At 38.9% G+C, this 11,149-nt stretch overlaps 1 long non-coding RNA gene across 1 annotated transcript in view; it reads right to left on the reverse strand.

Moving 5' to 3' along the window:
* Nucleotides 1-5,289: 5,289 nt before the first annotated feature.
* Nucleotides 5,290-11,149, reverse strand: part of LOC103136724 (uncharacterized) — an 8,834-nt gene continuing 2,974 nt past the window's right edge. Inside the window, exons 2-3 of the long non-coding RNA XR_001661846.1 lie at nucleotides 9,289-9,298; nucleotides 5,290-5,304 (exon numbers count right to left, since the gene is read on the reverse strand). This is a non-coding gene — a long non-coding RNA (uncharacterized LOC103136724). The remainder of the gene's footprint in view (nucleotides 5,305-9,288; nucleotides 9,299-11,149) is intronic.

The following is an 11,149-nucleotide window of genomic DNA, read 5'->3' on the forward strand; positions in this document are numbered from 1 at the left end:
TAAAAAACATTAAGCTCATCTGGTAATCTACTGGATGTTATTAAGGATTCAGCTTCAGTGCCTGATTGTCCACTTTAATTGCAAGTTGGTCTTGTTATGTTTCGACTCGTTGGGTCTCTGTGAGCTCCTCAGCTGTTCTGGGAATCACCTTACATCCAGCTGAACTTCTTCCCTGGAAACATGCCCACACCATATGACTTATCTGGTAAGTGATTTTTGAAGGAAGAGCTGCTGGATTCCCCTGTCTGTCTGCAGAAATATTTTCTCCATTTCTGTCCGAGGGTGAGTCGGGAGCTCTCTGTTCATCCATCTTTAAAGAATAAAAGCGAGAACCATTCCCAGATCTACCCACTATCCCACCAATCCGCACTCAGTTTGTTCCTTCTCCTCCCCGCCTAGTGAATATCTGGACGGGTAGTCTTATATTTTTCAAATGATCCTACTCAGTTGGACATTCCTTTGGATTGGAGTATGCTATTTTTAATAACTGCATGGTATTCTGTTGTAATTTTGCCCTGATTGCACACAGTACAGTATGTCGTTCATATATGTGTTTTTATATATTTAATGTTTTATCTTTGTGTGAACCAGCTTCCTTTCATTGCCAGGCATTTTGCTGCTGTTACATCTTCATTCCCACACTGTGGAACAATAACAGATTTTTCTATTCTATTCTATTCTATTCTGTTCTGTTCTCTATAAGTATGAATTAAAGAGCACAGTTTTTTTTCACAAAGAAAACATCCAGGCCTTGCAGTAATTTCAAAAATCCTGAAAACATGTTATCATCTGAAGAATATAATGGACTAAAACTTTTAGTCTGTTTGGCAATTTAAAAAAAAAACAACACTGCACAAATTATTAAGAGAAAAACATACAGCAAAATATGGTGATGGCAGCATCATGCTCTGGGGTTATTTTCCTTCAGATGGAACAAAGGTTTGAAAAGGTTGAACAAGAGAAACACCAAGCATCATTTATGTTCGGTCCTAAATCTTCTGTTTAATACTTTAAAGTTTGAGATGAAAATTGATTTTATTTTTCCGTGTTACAGTGAAACCATGCATACATCCAAATATGAAAAAAAACAAAAAAAAAAAAAAACATGTATTCATGTGAGTAAAATGAGTGTTTTGGATTAAGAGAGCAAGGGCTCAGCAGTGAATCTGACAGATAATGTTTGTTTGGATGGGGTCACCTGAATCAATCACAATCTTTTACTGTGAAACATGAGCAAATATTTTCAAATCAAACTGATGAAACTCAAACCAAAGAAATCTGAATGTTGTTTTTATTTTCTCTCTCTCTCTCTCTGTTTTTTACGTCACACTAACCTGGCCTTTCTTTTAACAGGGTGTGTTCGCTTAGGTAGGATGTGGGTGCTGCATGTGTGGTCAAGTCAGTCATGTTTTGTTGATTAATGTCGGCAGAGACGAGGGAGAGGAGAAAGATCGGGACAGATGGGAGGAAGAGCAGAAGACGTTGGCAGATTGGGGGTGGGGAGTGAGCGGGGGGACTGATCTGAAGGGAAGGAATGCAGAGGACAGTGAAGTCATGTGGCGGTAGAGGTGTGTGACACAAATTAGCACTCCAGAATGGACGGAGGCATCTGACAGAAAAAGGGAGAGTCACTTTGGGGAGACTGAGATAGAAATGAGATGAAAGGGGGCATCTCTCTCTCTTTTTTTTTTTTTTTTTTTGCCTTCAGTTGAATGTGTGACTTGCCACATATAACAAGTCATCCAAATCTAGCTTCTCTGCGCATGAGCACATTGGGTTTTTATACCATCCATCATTTCTGTTTAAAAAAAATAAAATTGCAGATTCTTCATTGATAGGTGTAGTTGCTGCTGTCAAACTGACGATTGTTATTAACCTCCACTTCACTCTTTACCTCTGTTCTCCGTCCATCTGCCCGTCATTCTGAGTCAGTCAGTGTCCGATGGGCTCTAAGTCATTTAAGTGAGTCACCGTCTTTCCACTCAGATGTGGTTACCGATGCTTCATGCTGGCATTCTGGTGTTTTCATCCTGATCCTCATATTTTCTGCTTGTGAAGAAAAGTGAACTTACAGAGACTTCAACTTTTTTTTTTTATTTATATTTTAGCAAGTAATTGAATACAATTTACTGAGGTGTTATTATGTGTTAGACAATCACATTGAAGTCTAAAAATCCCCCAATTTCTTTTCGTAAAGTTATTCAGACTGAATCAGATCGAATGGAGAACATCTATAAATCAATCAACAGACTTTCAAGAGGATTTAGGTCTGGCCTTTGACTGGGCCATTCTAACATTTAAATGTGTTTTGATCAATCAATAAATAAATAAATCAATTTTATTTTTAAAGCACCCTTCATGCTGAAAGCAGCTCAAAGTTCTGTGCAGATCAACAAAAACAAACCCACAAAAACAAACAATTACCCACCCCACGTGGAAAATCACATCCTTTTGCAGCTACGCCAAAGTTTAAAGTTTTTTTGCAGCTTCCAATAGTTTTTTTCAACTCTGGCCGGCTTTAATAAAAGCATATCAGTGTCTTAAAATTGCCACCGCCATGTTTTACAATTGGGAAGATTTATTCAGCTTGATTTGCATTATTAGTGTTTTCTGCCACACACAAAGTTTTTTCACGAATGTCAAGTTTACTGGCGTTCTCGTGTGACTGCAGTACCGCCTAGATTATTACGGATATCTAAACAAGAACAATAATTTATTTAATCAATTATTATTTAAAAGCATGAAATACTTTAAGGAACTTAATTTATAAGAACGCACTTAATGCCTTAAAATGAGTAAAATATGTATCCAAGTCCTGAACTTTGTAAATGCGTCTCTAATATAAAAACTATGAATTTATCCTTAAACATTAAAAGCAGGAAATAAATAACTTAAATAAAAAGCAAATAAACTAACAAGGAGTATACACCTTGGGGTACAGCTTAACTTCAAACTCTTTTCAAGCAAAACAAAATCAGTTCAAATAGGTTTTCTTTTTGCTCTTTGTTTTTTTTCTTTTTAATAAAAACGGAGAAAGATTAACACAAATTTTCCATCAAATTCATAGCACTGCTTAAAATGCCAGTTGTCCAAAGCTGATAATATCATTAAAGATCCCCGCTGCCTCACCGCAGACTGCTCTCTCTGCTGGCTTCTGGAAAGAGGAATCGAAGCATCCAAAGCAGAACAGCGATAGATTCTGCAACAGATTTCCCCCTCTGGCTGTCAGGCTGCTGTGTGATTTATTCACATCAATCAGTGAATGCAAAATGACTCAATAAAATTCAGTTTGTGCCTATTTATTTATGCAGTCACATCTCCACAGAAATTGGGAATGACGAGCTGGTTATATTTTTTTTCTTAATTAAACAATGAATAGTTGATCTGTGACTGTTTTATAAACTTTATTCCAGTTCTACTTCTGGTTTCAGTTTTGTTTGGTTTGGTAACCTGTCAAGTGGCTTAGTTCAGTATATGCAGCAACGGATCTGCAAGCTTCTGTCACCATCTTATTTTAATGTTTTTGTTCCATTTTGTTCATTTATTTTAATTAATTTTAGTGGCACTTGAAGAGCCTAACGACAGACCTCAACGTAATCTATGTAGATCATATGTAATGAACTGATAAAGTTGTGAACTGAAAGGAAATTAATGCATGATTTCCTGTTCTTTTTTACAAATAAAAATCTGTGGTGTGGATTTGTATTGACACCCTTTACTCTGTTTTTTGTTCGACCGCTTTATTTTACTTTCATATAAAATCTAATTTATGTGACATCAGCAATTGCATTAATTAGCAAACACCAGTTCACCAGCTGTTCTGTGAAGGGATCAGAGGTTTGTTAGAGAATATTAGTGAAGAAACGGCATCAAAAATACCAAAGAAAAATCTCAACACACCACCCCCACATACAGACATGTTGATGGTAGCATTATGCTGTGGGAATGCTTTTCTTCTTTCTGCTGAAATTAATGGGAAGATGGAGTAATCTAAATACAGTGCAATAATGGAAGAATTATACTGGAAATTGACCTCCAGTAGGACAACAAATTCACAAACAATAAAAGCTAGAAATCAGTGGTTTAGTTCAAAGAATATCCAAAGTCCAAACCCGAGTTTGAGACATCTATTTGAAAAGCATCATATTTCTTCCTTTAACAACAACAAAGGTATATATTTTTTAATTTCAAAATGAACTCTTTTACAGATGTCTGTCATGAAATTCACCCCAGCAGTTCCCTCCCCTCCTAATCCCACTGACTAAAACAGCGAGCGACCCAGAGTGCTGAAAACATACCTTCACAGATGATCTCTGCCTTAGCGGAGGAATAATGACAACAGCGGTCAGCTGCAGCCCTGTCAAACACACACACTCACATGCATGCAACACAACCCGTGTGTGACAACATGTTTGATTTATGACACGGCCTGCCAACGCGAGACAAGGTCAAATACAAAAAGGAAGAGATTCTTGACACTAATCTGTCTCTTGATACATCGACCGCTCGCAGAGGCGGCCGCCCCTCACCGTCTTTGTCATCTGCTTCCTAAAACTCACACTCACACACTCACACACGCAAACAAAGCAAAATCAGTAGCATGAAGCAGCCTTTCAACACATGACAGACAACTTCTATCATGTTCCCGTCAGCACGTCTGTTGCTTTCCTATCTGCAGTAATGATGCTGAACTGAATTAAAATGCAGCAGCTTCTGTTTAATGTTATCTTGGAGACAGACATCATTTCTGCTATCAGCCACTTTTCTTGTACCTGTCGCTATCTGTGCATCAGCTCCTGGGTTCTGTGTAAACTGCAGAATAACAGCGTTAAGGCAGTCGCTTTTCAAGCAATTTAAAAGGGGCTTTTAAATTGTAATATTTCCCTTCAGTATTCAATTTGAGTTCATAATATAAAGATATATTTGAGTGCAGTAGCTTAGAGATTTAGCAAGCAGCACACAAGCGCTCTGTCTTAAGGTAAGTCTATCTGCAAATTATGGAATTTGGGTGACAAATGACTGCTTTTCAGATTTCAGGCAACATTCAGAGACACCTAGTCATTTTTGGTCCATTCTAAGCCAACGATGTTACTCCCGTTCCCATTTCTCCCAACAACTGTGTCATCAGAGTGGCCAACAATATGTCTGTATTAGCTAACTGTGCAGCTGTTGTGTGAATCTCACTTTTCTCCACATAAGAAGTCTGTGCTTTACTCTAAGGTGTAACACTGCTCTGCAAGTCAAAACATTATCCGAGGACTGGAATGTACGTGAAGTTAAAACACTGATTTAATCAGATCACAGCTGCAGCCAAACACTCCTTCATTTTATTCAGACTCAAAAAAAATAATAAAAGCATCCGAAGCTAAAACTAATGAAGGTGAAATAAACTGGAAGATTGTTTGTAGAAAGTGCTTTCTGATTTAATGGGCTCTGCAGACATCGGCTGATTTCCATATTCACAGAAAAAAAAGAAACATCTTCAGTAAAATAAGCAATTATCTGACCTGAATAACTTTAGGTTCACCAACCGAAGGCCTCCTGTTGACTGCCTTCTCGAGCCACCGGTCCAGCTGTGGTATACACTCTGCTTAGTCCTTTAGTTTCAGGTTTGGGTCGTTCCTTCCATTAAATATAAAACTCCAATTGCTTCATGACTCTGATGCAAAAGTGTTTACAACAGAAAGCCTGTGATTCAAACCCTTCAATTTGAAGAGGACCTTTAACTGCAATTAGCCCAGAATGGTGTGGGCTGTCTTTTAACTACATTTAAGAGGCATTATAATGTAACTCCTGCCCTATCATTTCTACTGTTTGTTTTCAGATTTAGTTTAAAATCTTATTACTCAGTCTTAAGGTTTCTACACAGCCCTGATGGAGCACTAAGGTCGAGTCACCAGACGGTGTGAGAATGCCCAAGAACTGATTAAAGTGGAGCGCTGTCCTGGCTAATACACTTTTAAAATGGCTTTTTAAGACTCATTTACTTTCTATGGCACCTGATTTTATTTTTTAATGCCTTCAATTTATTTCTTGCTTTGTTTTTAATAGTTGATGCACATTGCAATATTTTTTTAGTTTACATTAAATATCTTGCACCACTTTGGTCAAAGTATTTTTGTTTTAAACAAATTTGACCTTGACCTTTGCAACAAAATTACTCACTCACTTTTTTATGTTGTTTTATGTCGCTAAAAGCAGCCACAAATCTAATCAACGCATTTCCTTTAAAAAAAAACATCGTTCTCTTTTTTAAGAAAACAATCCATTCTCTGTTTACAGCTTTGGACAGTGACAAGTTGCATATCCTGTCTCAAAAACATGACTATAAAGAAAAATGCCTTTTTAAATTTCTTCACTTTGTAAAACAACGAAAATTTATTTCGGTTGTGGCTATAAATGGTTTTTAATCTCTGAAAGCCTCCAAAATGACATTTGGCTTATTTCAAAGAGCAGTTCAAGCACAGATGCAGATAACTGCTTTAAAAGGGGGGATTTTCCTCTTCAGTTCGTCACAGTCCATTGCTTGTTTTAAATCGTTGTCTTCATTTTGTGCTCTGCTGAAGCCAACGGCTGCTGGAGTGTGTTTCTGTCTGTGGTAATTGAAACCACATGTTACAAAACTGCCCGTTAGAGCGAGGGAGAAAGAAAGAATGAAAGAACAAAAAAGAGTAATGGTTCATCATACAGCTGACTTGATGAGGGACTGGAAGTGTGAAGAAGAAGTCAGGGAAATGAAAGAGAGAGAGAGAGAAAAAATGGGCGGGGACGGGCGAGGGGGGAGTGCTGGAGTGGAGAGGGGGATTCTATGCAAGGTTTGTTTTTTGAGGGAAAAGTTGTAGGTGGTGGGTGGAAACGAGGGAGAAAGATAAATGCTGTCAAGACAAAATGCTGTCCCTCATTCTCATGTGACGAGCATTTTATATCCAGCAGCAGTGGGAAATCATGCATGCAATTAGCTGCTGTGTTGGACTAGCGTCTGCTCCAGCATATTTGTTTTCTTGGGAGCTTTACGTTTACGTGTGAGGGACATCCAGCCTGTGTGTTTATCTGTATTTTTTACGCACTGCAGTTACTCAAGGAAAAACCCGGCGCACAAGGAGTTCCTGAATGTCGTCTATTATTTACAATTCTCTTTCCTCCTCTCCTGCAATTACCCCAGTTTCTCACTCTCCATCTGCCCTCCACCGCCACTGATGATGCCTCAGAGTCAGGGCTGCTTCTCAGATGTCCACTTTCCTCCACTAGCCCTGTTTTGTCCTTTTTTTAGTAGAGTGTCAAAATCAATAGGTTTCCACTTTCTGGCTGACGCTTGTTCGCTTGCTGTCAGAGAATGTGGGGGGAATCTTACCCTGAAGGTTTATTTTCGCTCTGGTCGTGTGCAGCAATGTGATGCGTGTCAGCCTGACACCTCCTGGAGGCGCAGGAGCATTGCAGGGTTAACACATGACTTACAGTAGAAGCAGTTGTAAGGCAACAAGAAGAACTAAACTCTGGATTTAAAAGAACTGGCTGAGAGCCATTGAGTCAGCTGGTAACCCACACAGGCAGGGATTTGGTCGTATCTGGTACGCGCATGTTCCAAACAAATGTGTTTTACACCTGAACACTTGCAGAATATTCTCAATGCAACATTCTATAACGCAACGTGGAGAAGTGACACCAAAACAAAACCAAGAGGACTCCCAGCTAACGCTAAGGTCTGATGTTTGGGAACCAAAAGGTTCCTCGTATTAATCAGTGCAAAAGCAAAGGTGGACCAAATAAAGCTTTATTTCAGCGAACACATATTCTTTCATCAGCAAAAGGGAGCATGACTCGCTCTGCTCTCCACAGAATTACTTACTTGAAACAATGTCGAGCTAAATGGAAACATCACTGCATGAGGAAAACAAGCTGGAGTCCAAATCCAGCTGTCTGCAGGATTCAACAAGTCCAAAACACTTCACTGTGGTACTTTGATCAGAGGGGATTTCCCAGTAGGAAGTACTTTGAGGTACTTCATTTACAGTGGACTGTCTAAATATCAAACAGGTGACTTAAACTTTTTTTAAATTCTCAAATATCTGCAGTGTATTGTTAAAAGAAGAATTCTAAACAACCTTTCATCTAGTCAGTAGCTGTACCTGCTTATCTTTAATAAGCAAATGTCCACTCGGTTTTACGTTGGCTAATTTGTATCTGTTTCTCTTGATTGAAACAAACTAAAAGTCATACTGAGCCACGATTTGTGTGTAGCGTCACTCAAGACAAGGATGCTGGATCTCTGCACCTGATTTTAGGACTTCATGACTATTTGGGTGCCAAACTGAGAATGTCTTCAATTTATGAACAAATTAAATTAATCTGGAGCAGCAGGCAGCCATCTTTTTTTTTTTTTTTTGCATATATATTTCAGTGGTTCATGTTTACAATGCAAATCGAACAGCTGAGATTGTAGGCAAACCCTATTTTCTATTTGAGCCACTTTTGAAGACAGTTAGTTGTGTTGGGTTTTATTTAGGAGGATCAAAGTATTGGGGACTTGAAAATAACTGCATGCCACACTTTTCAGATTTTTTTTTTTTTTTTTTTACAAAAACCATGTATTCTTTTTCTGACTTCTCATAATTATAGGTGTTTGTCTACAGCTGGCATGTTATCATTGGTTGTTAATATATTTCACTCCTCTGTACAACTGGTCACGCATCAGCTGGCTGTTCAGGAATGCAAACACACACTTTCAGCTTGAATTCCTCCCGGGATTTCAGATCTAGATGTGCAGATTTTCATGTGTCGTGATTTCCCTTCATAACTCCACAGTCGTTTATGCTTAATTTCGTAGATCTGATAAATCCTGCAAAACCTCTGCATTAGATGCCTGATGGTGAACAAAATAGTCAGTATTGAGCAACACAACTGATGTTCCTAAAAGATCTAAACATTAGTCTCATAAAATAAGCATTTATTGCAGGATTACATTAGAGTGTCTATCTTTTCTTGCTCAGTCGAGTCTCACACAGTTGTTCTATTTTCATGTTTTTCTGTATTAAATGTGAACCTTCTTTTTCTGAAATAAATCTTTACTGGAACTTGTTTTTTTTTTCTCTCTCTCTCCTGGCACCTGACTCTTCAGATCTCCAATGCATCTAATATCCATCGAGATATTTTGTATGGTTTAGATGCAAAGCCGAACACATTGCTGCAGGGACAGTTCTTATTTGAAAACAAGTTGTGAAGAAAGAATAATCACGAGGGTGCAGTAAATCCCATTTGCAGCTGACTGTCAGAGGAACAATTCTGAGCCACCGAGTTAAAACTAACAATGGTAAGAAAATAAATGGCAATCACTGTTTAGAAGAATGCAATATGATTCAGATGGTTAAGTATCTGGTAGTTGTGTCTAAAAATTAAAACATGTTCATGTGCGTTGATGTAAACTGTTCCAAGTCTGAAGTATTTGGCAGTCTCTCATAAGGCAGAGTCATATTCCCATTCACAAAGTTTTGCATGTAGGCCAAAAAGTTAATTTTTAGCCTAATGTGGCCAGAGTACCTCCCCATATTTGTTCTCTCCCAATAGTGTGTGCCAAACTCTTATTGCTCCAAGGCTTTCGTCAAGCAACGCTTCAATGGTTTGTCCGCAGTAATATGTATCCTGTCAACGGACACCATGAATCTCTTGGCTGCATGTCTGACTCATGGTCCACCAGCACAGACTGTCAGTTTAGTTGGACAATCAAGACTTGGAAAGTTTTCAGCTGTGCGATGCTCTTTCCGGGTTTTGGTAAAACATTCTTTCACAGTTTTGTTCTTTGGTCTTCATGATGCTGTTTGTCCACTATAACGTCCTCTGAGGCCTTCATGGAGCAGCTGCGCTTATAGTACCTATATCTGGTACAAACCATATAATTTACCACTTTAGCTTATACAAGTAATAAAGTTAGAGAGCATCACAGAGTGTGCAGATGAAGACTTCAATTATAAGAAACTGACTTAGTGAACTAGGTTTGATATATATATATGTATAAGATACTTGAATCAACATATGCAGTTTTAAACAACTGTTTTGCATTAAATTCTCAGTTTTCTTGTTTTCCTCGGACAAGACAACAAATGTGTCTTTTGAAAGACAAACATAGCGAGATCTAGACTACGTGTCTGGACTGAATGGAAATAATTTGCTTGTTCATAATAAGAGCTGAGGTTATGTGAGAAGGCAATAATTTATGCCAAGGAGCTGGAAATAATAGCACAGTCTGGAACACAAACTCGGAAACCGAGGAGAGAAACTGTGAAAAATGTGCAGCGATTTTAAAGGGAAGGAGACAAAAATTTGGCACATTACTGAGGGAGGGGTGAGGGAACTGTTCATTCCAAGGCCTGGCTGCATTCCAGCCTGTCTGGCTCTGAAACTGATGGCCTCCTGCTTTTTCTTTACCTTTACAGAGCCTAAGAAGTGCTTTCTCACTGCACGATCCCAACTTCAATCACAGCGCACCACACAGAGCTTCAAACTGGAAACCCAAGGAGCAGAATGCTTGCTTCCCTCACCTGTGAATCAGAAAACAACCTTGTAAAATGAGGGGAAAAATCCAGAACAACAAACAAAGGCCTATTCTTCTATATCACTGGCTGGAGAAACCGCAGACAAGATAAGGGCAGTCACGCTTGGCTGCAAGCTCACTACGTTTTCCGTGGAAAGCACGGACTGGAAATGGAAACGGCAAGAAACTGGAAACATTCCTGTCGTGGCACAATAGGCTATCAAAGACCCCCGGTGACCACTCCCTGCAGCTCACAGACGTGACCCCACGCAGCAGCAGGTTACACAACAGAGGCTTGCTGCAGCTCAGCCCAGAGTTTATGCACACTTTCACAACCTGAGCAGAGCGCAGCTCTGCTGTGCCTCAACATGAATCTCAAGTGATGACGTGGGCTTAGAGTGTGGATTTATTTTCTCATTCGCAGTCCTTTATTCCCACAGTTATATTTTATTCAGATTTTACGTTGAACGCAAAATGGAACAAGACTGTGACATGGGAGAGAAAGGAAGGCGTGGTCTTCTATATTATTTATAATTATTAAAAATCTGAAAAGTGTGGCATGTGTCTGTAGTTGGTCACTTTACACTGATACTTCTTCTTCTTCTTCTTCTTCTTCTTCTTCTT

This window comes from Poecilia formosa, unplaced genomic scaffold, assembly GCF_000485575.1.
Source record: "Poecilia formosa unplaced genomic scaffold, Poecilia_formosa-5.1.2 Scaffold34, whole genome shotgun sequence".
Lineage (NCBI taxonomy): Eukaryota > Metazoa > Chordata > Actinopteri > Cyprinodontiformes > Poeciliidae > Poecilia > Poecilia formosa.